A 17,849-nucleotide genomic window follows, 5' to 3' on the forward strand; every position below is an offset into this window, starting at 1 on the left:
TACCACTATTGCCAGCAGCGACACAGAGCACAATGCTATACAGTGGCGGGTGAGCGGTGTACTACTGTTCCCAGTAGACACAGAGTGGCAGTAAACACAATGCTATATAGTGTGGCTGAGCCGTGTACACAGAGTGGCAGTAAACACAATGCTATATAGTCTGGTATATAGTCACCCCGAACGGGGTGATGTTCTGCAGAACCCGAACAGTGGCGAACACTGTTCGCCCAACACTACTGGGAACGCAGATTTTAGTACCTAAACACACGATACATGTTTTCCGGGGTCGGACTCTGAGGCACATACAGATGGTCCCGATCATCATCCTCATCGTACAACTCTTCTCCTGAGTCTGACCCACCCACCACCTCTGCCACCCCAACATCCCCAGACACAGACCCCTCATCGTCCTCAACATTAACTTGGGATGCTGTCCTGAGCCAGACCTCCTCCTCCACATCAGGCCCCATCATCTCCTCAATGGCAGCCCTCATTAAACGCTCTGGCGACGGACCGATGGACACAACGTTCTCCTCCGGGGAGGGCTGCTGCTGACCACTGGCTGCTGGGGTGGATGTTATAGCTTGCGTGGGGCGTTGGCTGTTGCTGTTGTTGGGAGTGCTGCTCACAGCGGAGGTCTCTGAGGAACTCATGGTGAGCTCATATAGTGGTTGGCGGTGAGTGGAGTATTACTGATCCCAGCAATATACACACTGACTGGCAGAGTACGCAATGCTATATAGTGTGGCTGAGCGGTGTACACAGAGTGGCAGTAAACACAATGCTATATAGTCTGGCTGAGCGGTGTACACAGAGTGGCAGTACACACAATGCTATATAGTCTGGCTGAGCGGTGTACACAGAGTGGCAGTACACACAATGCTATATAGTCTGGCTGAGCGGTGTACACAGAGTGGCAGTAAACAATGCTATATAGTGTGGCTGAGCCGTGTACACAGAGTTGCAGTAAACAATGCTATATAGTCTGGCTGAGCGGTGTACACAGAGTGGCAGTACACACAATGCTATATAGTCTGGCTGAGCGGTGTACACAGAGTGGCAGTACACACAATGCTATATAGTCTGGCTGAGCGGTGTACACAGAGTGGCAGTAAACAATGCTATATAGTGTGGCTGAGCCGTGTACACAGAGTGGCAGTAAACAATGCTATATAGTCTGGCTGAGCGGTGTACACAGAGTGGCAGTACACACAATGCTATATAGTGTGGCTGAGCGATGTACACAGAGTGGCAGTAAACAATGCTATATAGTGTGGCTGAGCCGTGTACACAGAGTGGCAGTAAACACAATGCTATATAGTCTGGCTGAGCGGTGTACACAGAGTGGCAGTACACACAATGCTATATAGTCTGGCTGAGCGGTGTACACAGAGTGGCAGTACACACAATGCTATATAGTCTGGCTGAGCGGTGTACACAGAGTGGCAGTACACACAATGCTATATAGTCTGGCTGAGCGGTGTACACAGAGTGGCAGTACACACAATGCTATATAGTCTGGCTGAGCGGTGTACACAGAGTGGCAGTACACACAATGCTATATAGTCTGGCTGAGCGGTGTACACAGAGTGGCAGTACACACAATGCTATATAGTCTGGCTGAGCCGTGTACACAGAGTGGCAGTACACACAATGCTATATAGTCTGGCTGAGCCGTGTACACAGAGTGGCAGTAAACACAATGCTATATAGTCTGGCTGAGCCGTGTACACAGAGTGGCAGTAAACACAATGCTATATATAGCGTGGCTGAGCGAGGTACACAGTGGCAGTACACACAATGCTATATAGTTTGGCTGAGCGGTGTACACAGAGTGGCAGTAAACAATGCTATATATAGTGTGGCTGAGCGAGGTACACAGTGGCAGTAAACAATGCTATATATAGTGTGGCTGAGCGAGCGGTGTACTACTGTTCCCAGCAGCGACACACAATAACTGGGGGGACCCTGGCTAGCATGGCTGGAGCGCGAACTACCCTGCCTGCCTACCCAAAGCTAAACCCAGAGAGAAATGGCGGAGATATGACGTGGTTCGGGTATTTATTTACCCGAACCACGTGACCGTTCGGCCAATCAGAGCGTGTTCGGGTCCGAACCACGTGACCCGTTCGGCCAATCACAGCGCTAGCTGAACGTTCGGGGAACGTTCGGCCATGCGCTCTTAGTTCGGCCATGCGGCCGAACGGTTTGGCCGAGCACCATCAGGTGTTCGGCCGAACTCGAACATCACCCGAACAGGGTGATGTTCTGCAGAACCCGAACAGTGGCGAACACTGTTCGTCCAACACTAATTAGCACTCATCAGGCAATGTCTATGGGCAACTGACTGCACTCAGACCAAAGGGGGCTTAATAATTACGCACACCCCAGTTTGCAGTTATTGATTTGTAAAAAAATGTTTGGAATCATGTATGACTTTCGTTCCACTTCTCACTTGTACACCACTTTGTATTGGTCTTTCATGCGGAATTCCAATAAAAATGATTCATGTTTGTGGCAGTAATGTGACAAAATGTGGAAAACTTCAAGGGGGCTGAATACTTTTGCAAGCCACTGTAGCTGTATGTTGCAATTTTGGGTGGGTGCCAATGATAATGGTTTGAGTCTTGGTTTTTTGAAAAAAAGTTTTTATGGTCTTCTAAACTATTATTGTCTAATACATTTTCATAATTGAATTAATATTGTTCAGCTTCTTTTCTCTATCATGAGGGTGATTAAATGCCTAAATTTTTTGATTGTTTTTCTTTTTCTTGTGCAGGCATCCCATTAGGGTAGTATCTTCTCAGTTATTTTTATTCTCTTTTTAGAGGCACACCACATTCCCACTATCCTATATTTGTTTTTCAACAATTCGTATAATACTGCAGCTTGGTGACTATGATGTCTGATAGGACTTTCCATGTTGTTCGAGGCAGGCGGTTGGTTGGTAATTATAGGGTGTGGTTCCCTTGTAAATTCTTTCATGATCAGCAGTGTCTTTCTTGGGTTACCTTATCTGAGTGGATTTAGGCAGTTCGTTCATCTGTGTGGCCACTGGCCAGATGTTCATGCTCGACCATTAGTTTCTTAAGGTAGTAGGAGTAAATTATGCTCAAGTTAATTGCAGTCCAAAGTAACAACTCTTGACCAGCTGTGTGATATAGGGATGAACCGGCAATTTTTGTAAGTTGTATCTCATGGTAAATTTGTCTGTTTTTTCCTTAAGGAACTTTTTCACAAAATTGACACCTATTCCATGTTACAAATTCTCTTATTAATTTTTGCAATTTTGCTGCCTGAATTTTAGGTAAATTGCATTGAAGTCAATGGCAGTTAACAGCAAAGCCCCCACATGTGCGCTCATCACCAAATGTGTTAGGTATGTTAAGGAGAATAGTGGATACGAGGCAAATGTTTGTCATTTTTGAGAAAATTCTTTTTAGTTTTAAGTTCAAGTAGAAAATACTAATATGGGTCTGTCTCTCCTCTCTCAACACCAGACAGAAACCCACAAGCTTTGTGACTGTCACACCTCCTTTATATACAAAATGGGTGGGATAGCTGATGATAGGTAGCTAGGAGCTGGTTGCTAACGTAGGATTGGTTGGTTTTTGTTGACTCTAATTGGTGCAGAAATTTAGTTTTTAATGCAGAAATCATGTTTTAAGCTTCTGTGATGGGTCTATCCCTTCTGATTGGCTAATGCAGCTTTTACACGCTTCTGATTGAATTCCGACGGAATTCCGCATAGAAATTCCGCTATTTCCGATTACTGCTATAGCTTTTCCGTTCCGGCTCAACGGAATGAAATTGCCAATTTCCGACCGGAATCACGGAAATCTCCATTCCGCGGAATTCATCGAGCATCCCTAATGCACAGGGTAAGCTCTGCCATTTATATTTGTAGCCTACTAGCCTCTGTCATCTGGCTGATATTTGACATGGCAACTTTGAGGTTCTCTTTTAATGAGATTAACAGCAGGCAACACAGAGAATAACTTACGTTTTATAGCTAAACGTTAAATAAAGTTTAATAACGTTTATAGCTTATTGTTAAATAACAATAAGCAGCAAAAAAAAAAGCAGCATCACTGTGCGCCATTTTTCTTATGCGCCATTTTTGACTGGGCACATACCATGTAGTTGCCAGAAAAATAAAGATTGTCCTGAGAGTGATGAGACCATGATAAGAAGGTAAAGTACGCCAAGTTAGGAAAAGATGTAGATAAACGGTAATAAGAAAGTAACTGTGCAGTAAAGCAGTATGAGCAAAATGAGTTCAGGGTAATGAGGTAGATAGATTGCAGTAGCAATAATTAATTATACTTATAAATAGAAGTATTAAAGTGACTAGTGCAATTATAACCTAGCAGTTCAGTTAATTTAGCGAAACGACAAGCAATGGCAAATTAAACCATTGTTGTTGAAGCCAGGAGTAGGTAACATATACTGTAATTGGAAAGGGCACACTGATGCTCAGTTTTGTACTGTTCAAAATGAAGAGATCTAACTCACCAGAAAGTGTGACATGAGGAATCCGGCTTACACCTTTTGTCCTGATGAAAATTATTATTTTGTCCATAAAAATGATATACTTCAACTGTTAAGACAACAATCAATATCCAAATGTAATAAAATAACAATGTACAAATCATAATAATAATATTTATTATTTATTTATAATGCGCCAACATATTCTGTGGCGCTGTACGATGTGAGAAAACAAACAAGGGGTACATAATGATACAGACAATGATATACATCAAATATGAACAATGATACAAAATACAGCACTGCTGATTACAATTTGATTTAACCACTTAAGGACCAGGGGATTTTCAGGATATCGGTGCTGCGTGGGCTCTCAAGCCCGCAGCACCGATCAGCATTGCACCAGGGCGATCAGACTTCCCCCCTTTTTTCCCCACTAGGGGGATGTCCTGCTGGGGGGGTCTGATCGCCGCCGGCTATTTGCGCTTGGAGGGGGGGCTCTTTAAAGCCCTCCTCCACAGCGATTTCCGCCCTCCCTCTACTTCCTCCCCTCTCCCTCTTCCTGTGTGATGCTGGATAGGATAGGCTTTAGCCTATCAGATGCCAGCGATCCCCGGCCAATCAGAGGCCGGGGATCGCCGATCCCTGTGATGGCGCTGCTGCGCAGCAGCGCCGTATGATGTAAACAGCGGGGATTTCTTCCCCGCGTGTTTACATTATGCGTGAGAGCCGCGATTGGCGGCTCGCACAATGTTCACGGAGACACCCTCCGTGAACTGGCATGCGTTTCCATGCTATACCACTAACGACCCGCCGACGCCTATCGGCGTTAGGCAGTCGTTAAGTGGTTTTTAACATGATGACTAAAATGTATAAATGTCTAACAGAGTGCAAGCAATTAAATTAATAACATTCCGAGACACAAAAGGGTGAGGGCCCTGCTCTTGCGAGCTTACAATCTAAAGGTATGTGGTGGAAACAAGAGGTGGGGAAGTATACAGTATATGTACTGGCAGTGCGTAATTAGGTTATTTAGTGGGTGCATGGCCTAAGCTAGAGAATATGCTTGTCGGAATAGGTGGGTTTTGAGGGAGCGTTTAAAGATTTCAAAGGTGGGAGAGTGGCGGATGTGTTGTGGAAGGGCATTCCAGAGGAGGGGTAAGGCATGTGAAAAGTCTTGTACACGTGAATGTGAGGAGGTAATTGTAGAAGAGGATAAAAGAAGCTTGTGTGCAGATCTGAGACGGTTGGGTTGGTATCTGGAGACTAATAATGTTTAAGTATTATTTAATAATAGCTATGTAAACTTTTGTGTTAAAAATCACAGTAAAAGCTCTGTGTTACTAAGTTAGCTGTGTTAAGTTTGTGTTTTTTTTTTTGGGGGGGGGGGGAAATATGGCATCAGCCAGTGCTGGTCTTTGCACCAGTGTTGCTTGGATACAATCCGTGATCATGGCATAGCCGTGATTTGCAAGCATTTTTTCACTATCCGACATCGTGATCCAAATCCGTGATCGGGAATCGATCACGGAATTCAATCACGGATGCGGCCGTTATTTTGTGTATTCGGCCCGTGATCATTGCTGTGATCATAGAAAATATATCTGTGCCTAAAAGCTGAAAAGCCGCCGACTTATGCAGTTAATAGCAAAGCCCTGTTACATGATACCAGATTTGCAGGATATGTTCAGTAGAACAGAGGGAACAAGGGGAAACATTTTGTTTTTCAAAAAGACGTTATAGTTTTTGAGATAATCAATTTTAAAAGTTCAAAGTAAATTTCAAAGGAAAAAAGTATACGTGTAAATGCGGTAAACTGTCATTTACCACATTTAAATGTATATTTTTTTCCTTTGAACCTTTAAAATCCATTATCTCAAAAACTATAAGGTCTTTTTGAAAAAAAAATCCCTCTTATTCCCACTGTTCTACTTAACAAATCCTGCAAATTTGTTTTATAGCATGTAAGGGGGCTTTGCTATTAACTGCTAAAGTCGGCAAGTTTTGTCGGTATTTAATCACCAATACTTCTTCATTGGAAACTTTAAATTCGATTTTCTCAAAAATTATAAGATCTTTTTGAAAAAAAATGTTTTAAGTTGTAACCACTGATCACCTTTATAATCTATGCAATCTTGGTGATTGTAGTATGTATGGGGGCTTTGCTATTAACATTAAAGTCTAATCTATGATCACGGCTGTGATCATGGATTACACAGGCAATCACATATAAAATCTGACTCGAATTTGGAAGTCCGACTCAAATCCGGGTCACAATCATGGCTTATCCGGATTTTGGGACTTTATTTGAATCCGTGATCGGCGGTATCCGGGCAACACTACTCTGCACCTCTCAAAAAGTTACAGTGAAATATGTTTAGATTGCCTTGATGACAGGTTTCACATACAATTAGCAGAGAATGTTTACTTATGTAGCAGATAAGCGGTACATAACTTTCCTTCTACTTAGCAAGGCACAAGGGTTTCAAAGCATCATTCAGCCCTTCAGCCATCCCTGGGAGCCCATAATCTTATCTGGACAGCTCATTCAGAGAGCATACCTATGAATATGCCGCCGGGAGATTTGGGTGCAAAATAAAGCAGATATACGGCTTACCCTGCTCCTGCACAAGTCCCGGCGGCACTAATTATTATTCCCCCTCCAGGTCACAGTGTGTGGTGGGAAATGATGTAATTCAGCTTCCAGCTATTGCTGGCAGCCAAATTACAGTGCTTTAAAAGTAATTTGAGCGCTGTCTTTTACTGGCGCCCAAATTACTGACTGAGCACCGCTATAGCCATAATTCCTATTGCAGTCTATGGTGGCACTGGCTACGCCCAAATCTCCTGCAGTGTTTTAACAATGCTCATTCAGGCCTGGTGCACACCAAAAACCGCTCGCAGATCCGCAAAATGCTAGCAGATTTTGAAACGCTTTTTCTTCTTTTTCTGTAGCGTTTCAGCTAGCGTTTTGCGATTTTGTGTAGCGGTTTTGGTGTAGTAGATTTCATATATTGTTACAGTAAAGCTGTTACTGAACAGCTTCCGTAACAAAAATGCCGGCAAAACCGCTCTGAACAGGCGTTTTTCAGAGCGGTTTGCGTTTTTCCTATACTTAACATTGAGGCAGAAACGCATCCGAAATCCAAAAAATGCCTCACCCTGGGAGGATTTGTTTCTGCAAAACGCCTCCCACTCTGGTGTGCACCACCCCATTGAGATACATTGACCAAGCGGATCCGCAGCCGCAAGCGGCTGCAGAAATGCTGAAAAATCCGCTCGGTGTGCACCAGCCCTCAGAGAGAGAGAAAGCAGCTGTAGTCTCTTTTGTAGGTCTCGCTAGCTGAAGTACACAGGGTTAATAGATGTAGGGAAAGGGATATTACAACCTATGCAAATAGGATGATCCACTCCTGACACGGTCAGTGAATGAAGGATTTCGGACAACACTTTCAGAACAAGAAAGGAAGGGTTAAGCTGGTAAAGATTTACAACATTACTTAAGAACACCCAGCTATTCCCGTCCCAGTTCAAAACACACAATTTAGCTACAACAATCTTATATTGCTGTTACTATATGCAATATTATTATTATTATTTTTTTTGTAGTGTCAATTTTTCACTGTATGCTTAATATACAAGAAATTCTACTGGTACAACATAGTGCTTATGTTATAATTGTCTTCTAACAAGTACCAATAAAATGTTACATTTGAAAAAAAAATAAAAACAAGCAAACCTGTTTATTGCTAGTTGTCCTTTAACCACTTTGTGACCAGACTACTATGGCCCCTTTTAAGATGGGAGCTGTCTGTGGCCTTTTATGAAATGTGATTGCCGTGATTGCCTTTAAGCAATCACAGGGTCAGGAGCCATTGAAATTGGCACCTGCCCGATTTACGGAAGGCCTGCTGTCAGCATGACATCAGTGTGAGTGGGTGCAAAGACGTGGACAGAAGTGGGAACAGCAGACTGCGCGGCAGCAGTGAGCGAAATCTATCCCCTGGTAAAAATATCCAGTCACAAATATGGAGTAGATCTCATACACCTCCGTGTGGAAAAGGTTAATGGCAAACATTTTTTGGCTTGCCTACCTGTTTTAGTGCATACAAAACACAGCCATTCTGTAAAAAAGCTTGCCAGATACAACTATCAACGCCTGTTGACTAGTGTTTCTGCTGTGTGCAGCTAATTACTGCTACAACCAGATGACTGTTTGTAGTTTTACAGTTGACTGCACATTGAAAATAGTATTAAAATAACACATGCAGCACTTAAAATGTATAACATTAAAAAGAGAGAGCGATAGGACAGGTGAAGGTTCATCCTATATAATAATCCCCCTGTGTCTCTGCGCCCCGTGAGGGTCCGTGCTTTGCGCTACTGCGCATATGCCACACGGACAGCCTTGGGACAGGGAGGAGGATGGGCCAGGGGGCCAGCCGGGTGGGTGTGTGCGCGAGCGGCAGGCGGGTGTGTGTGCGTGAATTGGGCGGGTGCATGCGCACTGACAGTGCGGCGATAGCAGTGCCTCTTTGAACTACAAGAGCAACTGACAGCTGCACAGAGTGAGTGAAACGAACTGCTGCTCTATTGTGCCACATTATTAAATGCTTTGCTCTATTCTAATACTCTGTTGATGTAGATACAAATGTAATTCCGCTACACACTATGATCAATAACAAAATAAAAGAAGAAAAAAAAGCTGTAATGGATGTGGATCAATAAGGCGTAGTTTATATTTATTGCCTGTAGATGCCACTGTTGTAACTAATGTGTATGTAGCAGAAGTAACACTGACATTGTCAAGGATTGTACATGTACAGAGTTAAATGTTAGTGTAAATGCAGTACCAAATGACACTGTTACATACATTTAGATGTGCTTGTCCCGACATCTCTGGAGAAAAAAATGTAAAAGAAATCTATACTATGTAAAGAATCTGTACCGTTCAAATCAATTCCCAATGATTGCATTCATGTTCTAGTACAGTGGTGGATCGAAGACAAAAGCAGTAATGAGATGATCGCTATAAAAGTCAACCATTTGAAAATGTATTTAAAAAATTTTTTGTAAAAAAGATTAATGAAAGGATCTTTCTTCTGTATTTACTCATCTCTAGTCTTTACTAGGAAGCGAATATGAAAGACAGAATATAGGCAGATCATTTAGCCCAATACAAAGCCTGTCTTACAACTTTCAAAGTACCTGCCAATGCAGCAAGATTAACTACTCTAAATAAGTACACCATGAAGCTTGATGATAATGACAGTAACTGGCAAACATAAGAGGCCAGGGTAAGTCTCTGTAGTTGATGAGATTGAAGCTGTTTATTCCTAGAAGATTTGTTTTTCTCTAGTGTGTATCGGGTATTTCCTGGCAAACAGACTCACAGGGTGCTATTATTAAGCCATTTTCCAGCTATGAAAGTGTCAAGAAGATAGCAACATGCAGCACATTGATGAGAAGCCGCAAAAATAGGTAAGGTAAGTAAACCCGCTCTGCCACTGCCCAGTGCCCACTAACACACTTGATCTGTCTTGTTGCAAGCAAAACTGAATCTTGCTCTCATATGCTCATCCCTGCTTACTACTACTCCTGTATATTACAATAATGTAGCAAAATTGTTCTCAATTGTTTCAGGAACTCATAGACCTTTGGGCACAGAAAGGTGGCAAAGAGCTCATGGCTTGCGGTTTGCCTTGTGCTCTGATAAATATGTAATTTAAAGATTATGCCTCTGCTGTTTAGAATAAAGACACTTTCCTGCATGCCAAAAATATGTTGACAGAGTCACAAGTTCAGCACCATGGAGAGCTGCTGGAGTGCAGAAACTGAGCTGATTATGCTTAAAGCAGTAGGATTAGCCATACTATGCCAGGGAAAAAAAACACCTATATTGGTAGATAAATACTTGATCTACTTACATAACACATGCATTGTACTGTTCACGTTTTGATTTCAGTGAATTTTATATAATAAATGAAGAGAATTCTGTTCCTGGTGGGGGCCATGTCTTTTGCCCACAGTTTAGGCTAAATCCTTATGTCATTCTTCCTTTTACTTTTTTCTTGTCTCCTCCAATCGCTGAGTCACCTCAGCCTTGCTTGTAAACACAAGTGATCAGATGGTGTTTCAGATAAGTAGCTAAGCAGGGAAATAAAGGGAAGAGGAGGAATATATTATAGCTAAAAAGAACCCCCAGCATGCATCTGTTTGGCACTGACTACTAAAGGGCCAGTGCTCATAAGGTAAATCATAACTCCAAATTATAACAGCAGAAAAAGTTTTGAATGCAGGATTAGCATCTTTATCACTTAATACACTCAGACAAGTTGCTGTTGAAATTTGACTTTTATGGTGACACACCCGCTTTAAAGCACACCTGAAGTCAGAGGAATGTAAGGGCCATAGACCCTGAACAGGAATGCAGAACAGGTGCTCTGACTGAAGTCTGACAAGATTAGCCATGTGCTTGTTTCATGTTTATGATTCAGACACTACTTAAACGTAGAGATGGCCCGAACAGTTTGCCTGCGAGCAGTATTCTGCCAACATCGACTGTTCACATTCACAACAAACAGTGAACATTTGGAATATTTGATTCGCCCCCTATACATCATCATTGAACTTAACTTTGACCCCTTACCTTACAGTTAGCAGACACATGGCAGTAAATCAGCTAGCACCCCTTCCTGGACCCCCCACCCCCATTTAAAAAGCTGCTGCAGTGGCCATATTGGATCAATTCTCTAATAACTGTTATGGTGGCCATGCATGGTACAATTTTTTCATACAATCTTACCATTTCTATGTAGTATAAGGGTAAATTAAGTGCATATACTGAAAGGATAATTTAGGCAGTTCCCCTCTACTACATAGAATTGGTAAGATTGGATGAAAAAATTATACCGTGTATGTCCACCTTTAGTAAGAGCAGGGTCAGACTTGCTGCAGACAGGTAGGGAATGCATTAGCTAGGCCTGTTTTCTTATTCCTTACTTGCTGTGAAAGCACTCCAAACAGCCCTTTTGTGGGCTAGCAAATCGGTCTCCTGTGTTTTTTGTGTGTGTGACACTCCACAGCCCACTGACACCCAGAGCTGTGTGCACACTATTACTGTTGCCTCATTAAAGAGAACCCGAGGTGGGAATGTATTATCCTAGTGGGGCACAGAGGCTGGTTATGCACAGTAACACCAGCCTCTGTTGCCCCATGGTGTGCCTCTATGTCCCCCCTGCTCGCCGCTATAGCCCCCGTAGTGCTGGCGACACGCAGCGTGTCGTCAGCACAATATTTACCCTAGCGCTGTCTGTCAGCGCCGCTCCCCCGCCTCCTCCGCATCGGCGCACACGCCCGTGTCACTTCCCTCCTATCAGCGAGAGGGAAGGGGACACGCGCGGGTGCGCCGATGCGGAGGAGGCGGGGGAGCGGCGCTGACAGACAGCGCTAGGGTAAATATTGTGCTGGTGACACGCTGCGTGTCGCCAGCACTACGGGGGCTATAGCAGCGAGCAGGGGGGACATGGAGGCACACCATGGGGCAACAGAGGCTGGTGTTACTGTGCATAACCAGCCTCTGTGCCCCACTAGGATAATACATTCCCACCTCGTGTTCTCTTTAAGTTACAGGCACAGAATCACTCCAATGCATTATTATTTCACTGTATTCTGATAGTACTATTGTATCTCTCTGTGTGAGACACTCCACAGCCCACTGACACTCAGAGCTGTGCATAATGTGATTTCTGCCCATTAGGGTTTAGCAAACCTGAATTTGCGTCAACTGCGTAATTTTTGGTGAGACTTTGGCAAGGATCCCCCTCTGGCATGCTCTTATCCAGGTGTTAGACCCCTTGAAAAAACTTTTTCATCACTTCTGTGGCCAGAAACAGTCTGTAGGTTTTAAAATTCAACTGCCCATTGAAGTATATGGTGGTTCGCCAGATTCACCTGATTGCAAACATTTTGCGGAAGTTCCCATCCGACGCTCGCCATTCGCGAATAGAAAATTCTATGTTTGCGATATCCCTACTTAAAGAACCACTATCGTGGAAATCGTAAAATTTAAAATACATGTAAACACATACAAATAAAGAGTATGTTTCTTCCAGAGTAAAATGAGACATAAATTACTTTTCTCCTATGTTGTTTTCACTTGCAGTAGGTAGTTGAAATCTGACAGAACCGACAGGCTATGGACTAGCCCATCTCCTCTTGGGGGATTTGCAAGGTTTTGTTTATTTTCAAAAGCACTTAGTGAATGGCAGTTGCTCTGTCCTACTGCCAAGAACGTGTGCAGTGAGCAGGGAAGCTGACCAGCATCATTGTATAAATCCTTTATAAGAAATGTCTTTATAAAGAATAAAAGCCTTGTTGAGAATCCCCAATGAAGAGATGGACTAGTCCTAAACCTGTCGGTTCTGTCAGATTTCTACTACCTACTGTAAGTGACAGCAACATAGAAGAAAAGTAATTTATGGCTCCTTTTACTCTGGAAGAAACGTATTCATTATTTGTATGTATTTAACATTTTACAATGTTCACGATAGTGGTCCTTTAAAGCGGTATTAAACTCTGACATAGTAATCAATAAAATGTGTTTTCCTACTTTTTATCACCGATACAGTTATCATATGTGCTTTTGTGCACAAGTATTATTCATTCAGAAATTACACTTTCCCAAAGTATAGTTTATTTGCTCTAAAAGCCGCTATTGCATTTGATTCATAACTCGTCTATTTATATTTTAATGTGCTTTCTTTGTTCTGTACACATTAGGAGTTTCTGCACTGGCAGAGAATATTTACATTCTTCACTTGCTACAAATAAGTAAATACAAGATAATGTTATCACCAGTTTGGATGCAGCTCTCAAGTCCTCTGTTTAACTGTTTGAATACTGTTTAAAATAATTGTGGTAGTATATTATATGCTGTAAATAATCTTTTAGAGCAAAGAATAAATGCTGGGTTTCATACTTTAAGTAAAATATATCAGCAAGACTGTCAGGCAACTGGTAATGTTTCAAAGGAATTACATGTGGCAGCTTCCATGTTCCTTTCACTTCAGGTGTACTTTAAAGTTTGAACATAATACGTTATGTTACTGCACTCCAGCTGCTCTCCATGGTGCTAAACAACATCTGCCTGAGCCTCAGATCACCACATCAGAGAAGCAGTGACACAGCTCTGTTATTGCATCTACTCAAGAAAGAAAGCTCTCACTCATAGTTTATTAAGCCAGAACTAAGAACAATACTAGGCATTAAGTCCATCTATTATTATTATTATTATTTGGTATTCATATAGCGCCGACATATTACGCAGCGCTGTACAGTGTGTGTGTGTGTATATATATATATATATATATATATATATTGTCTTGTCACTAACTGTCCCTCAAAGGAGCTCACAATCTAGTCCCTGCCATTGCCATGTGTCTATATTATGTAGTGTAAGTACTGTAGTCTAGGGCCAATTTTAGGGGAAGCCAATTAACTTATCCGTATGTTTTTGGAATGTGAGAGGAAACCGGAGTGCCCGGAGGAAACCCACGCAGACACGGAGAGAACATACAATCTCTTTGCAGATAGTGCCCTGGCTGGGATTCAAACTGGGGACGCAGCGCTGCAAGGCGAGAGCGCTAACCACTACGCCACCGTGCTGCTCACCTTCTATACTAAATTATACAAATAAAATGAATTATACAGCACATCTGTGCAGTGAGTATATCACCACCCTGTCTGTTTTACCTACCAAAACTGTCTTTTTCCACTATGTGGTGAGTGTGACCTGCCTCCTTCCCTAGTCAGGACATTGTGTTGAGAGAGAAAAGAGGGAAAACTGTCCCAAGCCTTGAGACAAATTATTTCAGCATACTCACAGCCGTTTAGAGCCATACCCTAGCACCACCACAGATGTAATGTTATCATGTCTGTAGCGGCACAGCAGGATTATTTTATTACCAGCAATAGCCAGACCCTGAATTACGTGTCCCTCTGAGTTTCTACAACTTGGAGTGGGAATAGTATTTAACACTGCCTGGAATTTCAGCAGCAGCAGGGTGAGCCATCATTCAGCTTACCCTGCATCCAACTGACCGGGCAAAGTTATAATAAATATGCCCAAGCTTTTTTAACCCCTAAATCAATTAAAAAGGTTGGGTGGCCAGAACTAGTCAGCTTGGAACTTCGCAAGCAATGAAAGTGATATAGGATGGTACTGTCATACTCACTGGTCCCGGGGATCCAGAGAGGGTCTCTACGAATTCCATCCTGGAAACAGCAAGGCCTTCATCTTCCAGCTGCGGGAGCAAGCACACACTCTAGGGAGCTTTTGTGCTTCCTAGAGTCAGTTGTTGCTGTGGGGGTGGGGGGGCTTTTGCACTGGTGCAAAGGCCAGGGTATATAAACACAGGCCAAATAGCACACGTGTGCTGTTCATAGTTAAAGCAGCTGTGACATGTTGCCATGCCATTTCTGACTCCGGTCACCCTCAGTCTTGTGAAGTCAGTCTGTCATTGGCCAGTCAGCTCTGTCAAGTTAGTCTGTCCTGTCGCATCAGTCCAGAAAGTTCTCAGTTTGTCCTGTCAGATCCAGTCAAGTCATTCATCAGCTTGTCCTGCTATGACAGTCCAGTACATCATCAGTCTGTCCTGTTACATCAGTCCAGTCCATCATCAGCCTGTCCTGTCACTCTAGTCCATTCCGTCATTAGCCTGTCCTGTCATGCCAGTCAGTCATCAGCCCATTTTGTAGCGCTAAGTCCCGTCAGTCATCATTCTGTCCTGTCATTCCAGTCACCAGTGGTGCAGTCCTAAGGTGTGCATATAATAAGGGCCCCAGCTAAAAAGGGCACCAGATGTAAACCGTATTAAAGTGGATCCGAGATAAACTTTTACTCATTGCATAATTGTGTTCCTTTCATATAGTTTATAGGGCATTCCTCAAGCCAAATACTTTTTTGTTTTGTTTTAATACTCTAATTCCCTATAAACTAAACAAGCCTCTGCAACAGTTCCTTTTGTGCCTTGGCACTGTAGCAAGGGCTTATGGGAGCTCAGTCTGGACAGGGGGAGGGGGAGGTTACTAGCCATTGATTTCAGAGGCAGAGGGGACTGAATTTACACACAAGCTAGCTGATAGCATCTCCAGCCCTCAGCCTGTGACAGTGTGACAAACAGAACATTAGAACTAGTAGAGGTAAAAAACACAGGGACACCGGGAGCCCAATATCGTGTATTATCGTTTTGTAAGATGATCAAATGTAGAAAAAATATACTCACAATTCTGGGTTGCTATTTAGGCAACCACCATCAAAACATGTGGAGAAGTACCGTCTCCACTCGGCCTTGTCGGTCGTCGCTCCCGGAAAAAGATACTACTATAATACACTTATAGTCAGCATAACCCCACGTAGTGGGGTATTTTAATAAGTAACAAACACTGTGGGAGGCACCCTTAGGTTTAGTGGTATATATATCAATTGGACACAGATAAGGATGGTGTGTCTTACCTGTTAAGGAGGCTCGTACACACATGGATCAAATATCGAATTTATTTATAGCACTGTGGACTGGACAACGCGTTTCGCGACTACAAGTCGCTTCCTCAGGTCAAATAAAATGCTTCAGAAAAAAGAACAGAATGGCACTTAGGCTAAAACATCTCACTTCATATAAAATTAAAATAACATTAAAATAACAATGTAACAGTTATGTGCAAAATTCATATACTGAAAATACGCATATATATATATGTACATATACACATCATCGAATGATAATACATGGGGTATCTCGTTTACATCAAACAATAGTGAGCAAAAAATGGAATACCTGGATGTAGCCTTATATATTGAAGATGGAATAATTAAAACACGGAACCACTTCAAGAACGTAGACGCAAACGGGTACGTCGATTATAGGAGCAGTCATTATAAACCCTGGAGGAAGAACATACCCTTTGGCCAATTTCTTAGAATACGGAAAAACTGCTCAGAGGTAAAGACATATGACCATCAGGCAGAGATCTTGACCAACAAGTTCAGACAAAAGCATTTCCCGAAACCACTGATCAAAGAGGCAAGACTTAGAGCTAGAAAAACAGATAGACGGACCTTATTGAGGAAAGGGACCGAATGGCGATCCTCTGAAACCACCGACCAAACTTCAGAAACACAGTTTATAACCAGATTTGCAACAAATCATGTAGCCATTAGGAAGGCCCTCAATAAACACTGGCAACTCCTTTTAAATGATCCATTCCTGAGAAATACCCTAGGGAGCAAACCAAAATGCGTGTTCAGAAGGGCCAAAACGCTGAAAAACCACCTGGCCCCAAGTAGCATTAGATCTTCTGAACCAACAAGAAGAAAAGAGATCACAGTCGACGAAAGAGGAGTAAGAAAGTGTGGAGGGAAGAGATGCCTCTGTTGCCAGAGTATCTTGGATAAGAGTGAAGACTTTAGATCTACAGTAACGGACGAAGCCTTTCAGATAAAGGAACATATGAAATGTAGTTTAAGATTCGTAATATACTTAATTACGTGTACATGCAACCTCCAATATGTGGGCAGAACTACACAATCCTGTAGAGAAAGATGGGGCCAACATAGACGCAACATCCTCAAGGGATATACAAAACATGGTCTTTCTCGACATTGTAAAGAGATACACAACCAGGATCCAACTACCCTGAACATCTGTCCCATAGAATTAGTCCCTGAGGATGCCACTAACAGATATGGCACACTAAGAGCAAGGGAAATGTTTTGGGTGTTCAAGCTGAGAACCCTGCACCCTGAAGGACTCAACATTTGCCTGGAACATAACCTTTGAATAAGATATTCGACCTATAAGGTTCAATCGAAAGGGGAATTATAAATTATATAATCCCAGGTAGTAGCCTTAGATGTATTCGATTATATGAGGATATAAAATAAATTCCTTATCGCAATATTTTCCCTTCCCCCACCCTGATCCTTTCCCAAAACTATTTTCCCTTTCACTCTCCCTCTCCCCACAACCCCCCCCCAAAAATAACCCCCCCTTTTTTTCCCCATCCCCCCTCCCCCCCCCCCTTTTTATTATTTTTCCCCATCCCCTTCCCCCCCCTTCGTATCTACACATATGAACTCTCTATACTAGATCTCTAATTATATAGTCTAGTTAATTATATAATCATCGGGAATGTTTTGAATACAGGCCAGAACAGGGCCTGTGCGACACTGGGACCGGATACAAACGGTTACTTGTACTAGTACATACTATGAGAATCTGTCCCCAAGGTTGCTCCTCCTTTCCCACCCTCCTCCCCATATCTAAACATGTCGGTTTTATAGTTGGAGTACAGAGAAA

The 17,849-nt window shown here is 42.7% G+C and overlaps 1 long non-coding RNA gene across 1 annotated transcript in view; it reads right to left on the reverse strand.

Moving 5' to 3' along the window:
* The window catches only part of LOC137504082 (uncharacterized), a 45,089-nt gene extending 30,205 nt beyond the window's left edge, over positions 1-14,884 (reverse strand). The window contains exons 1-2 of the long non-coding RNA XR_011019412.1: positions 14,727-14,884; positions 4,516-4,600 (exon numbers count right to left, since the gene is read on the reverse strand). This is a non-coding gene — a long non-coding RNA (uncharacterized lncRNA). The remainder of the gene's footprint in view (positions 1-4,515; positions 4,601-14,726) is intronic.
* Between the last annotated feature and the right edge of the window lie 2,965 nt (positions 14,885-17,849).

This window comes from Hyperolius riggenbachi, chromosome 4 (genome assembly GCF_040937935.1).
Source record: "Hyperolius riggenbachi isolate aHypRig1 chromosome 4, aHypRig1.pri, whole genome shotgun sequence".
NCBI classification, from domain to species: Eukaryota; Metazoa; Chordata; class Amphibia; order Anura; family Hyperoliidae; genus Hyperolius; species Hyperolius riggenbachi.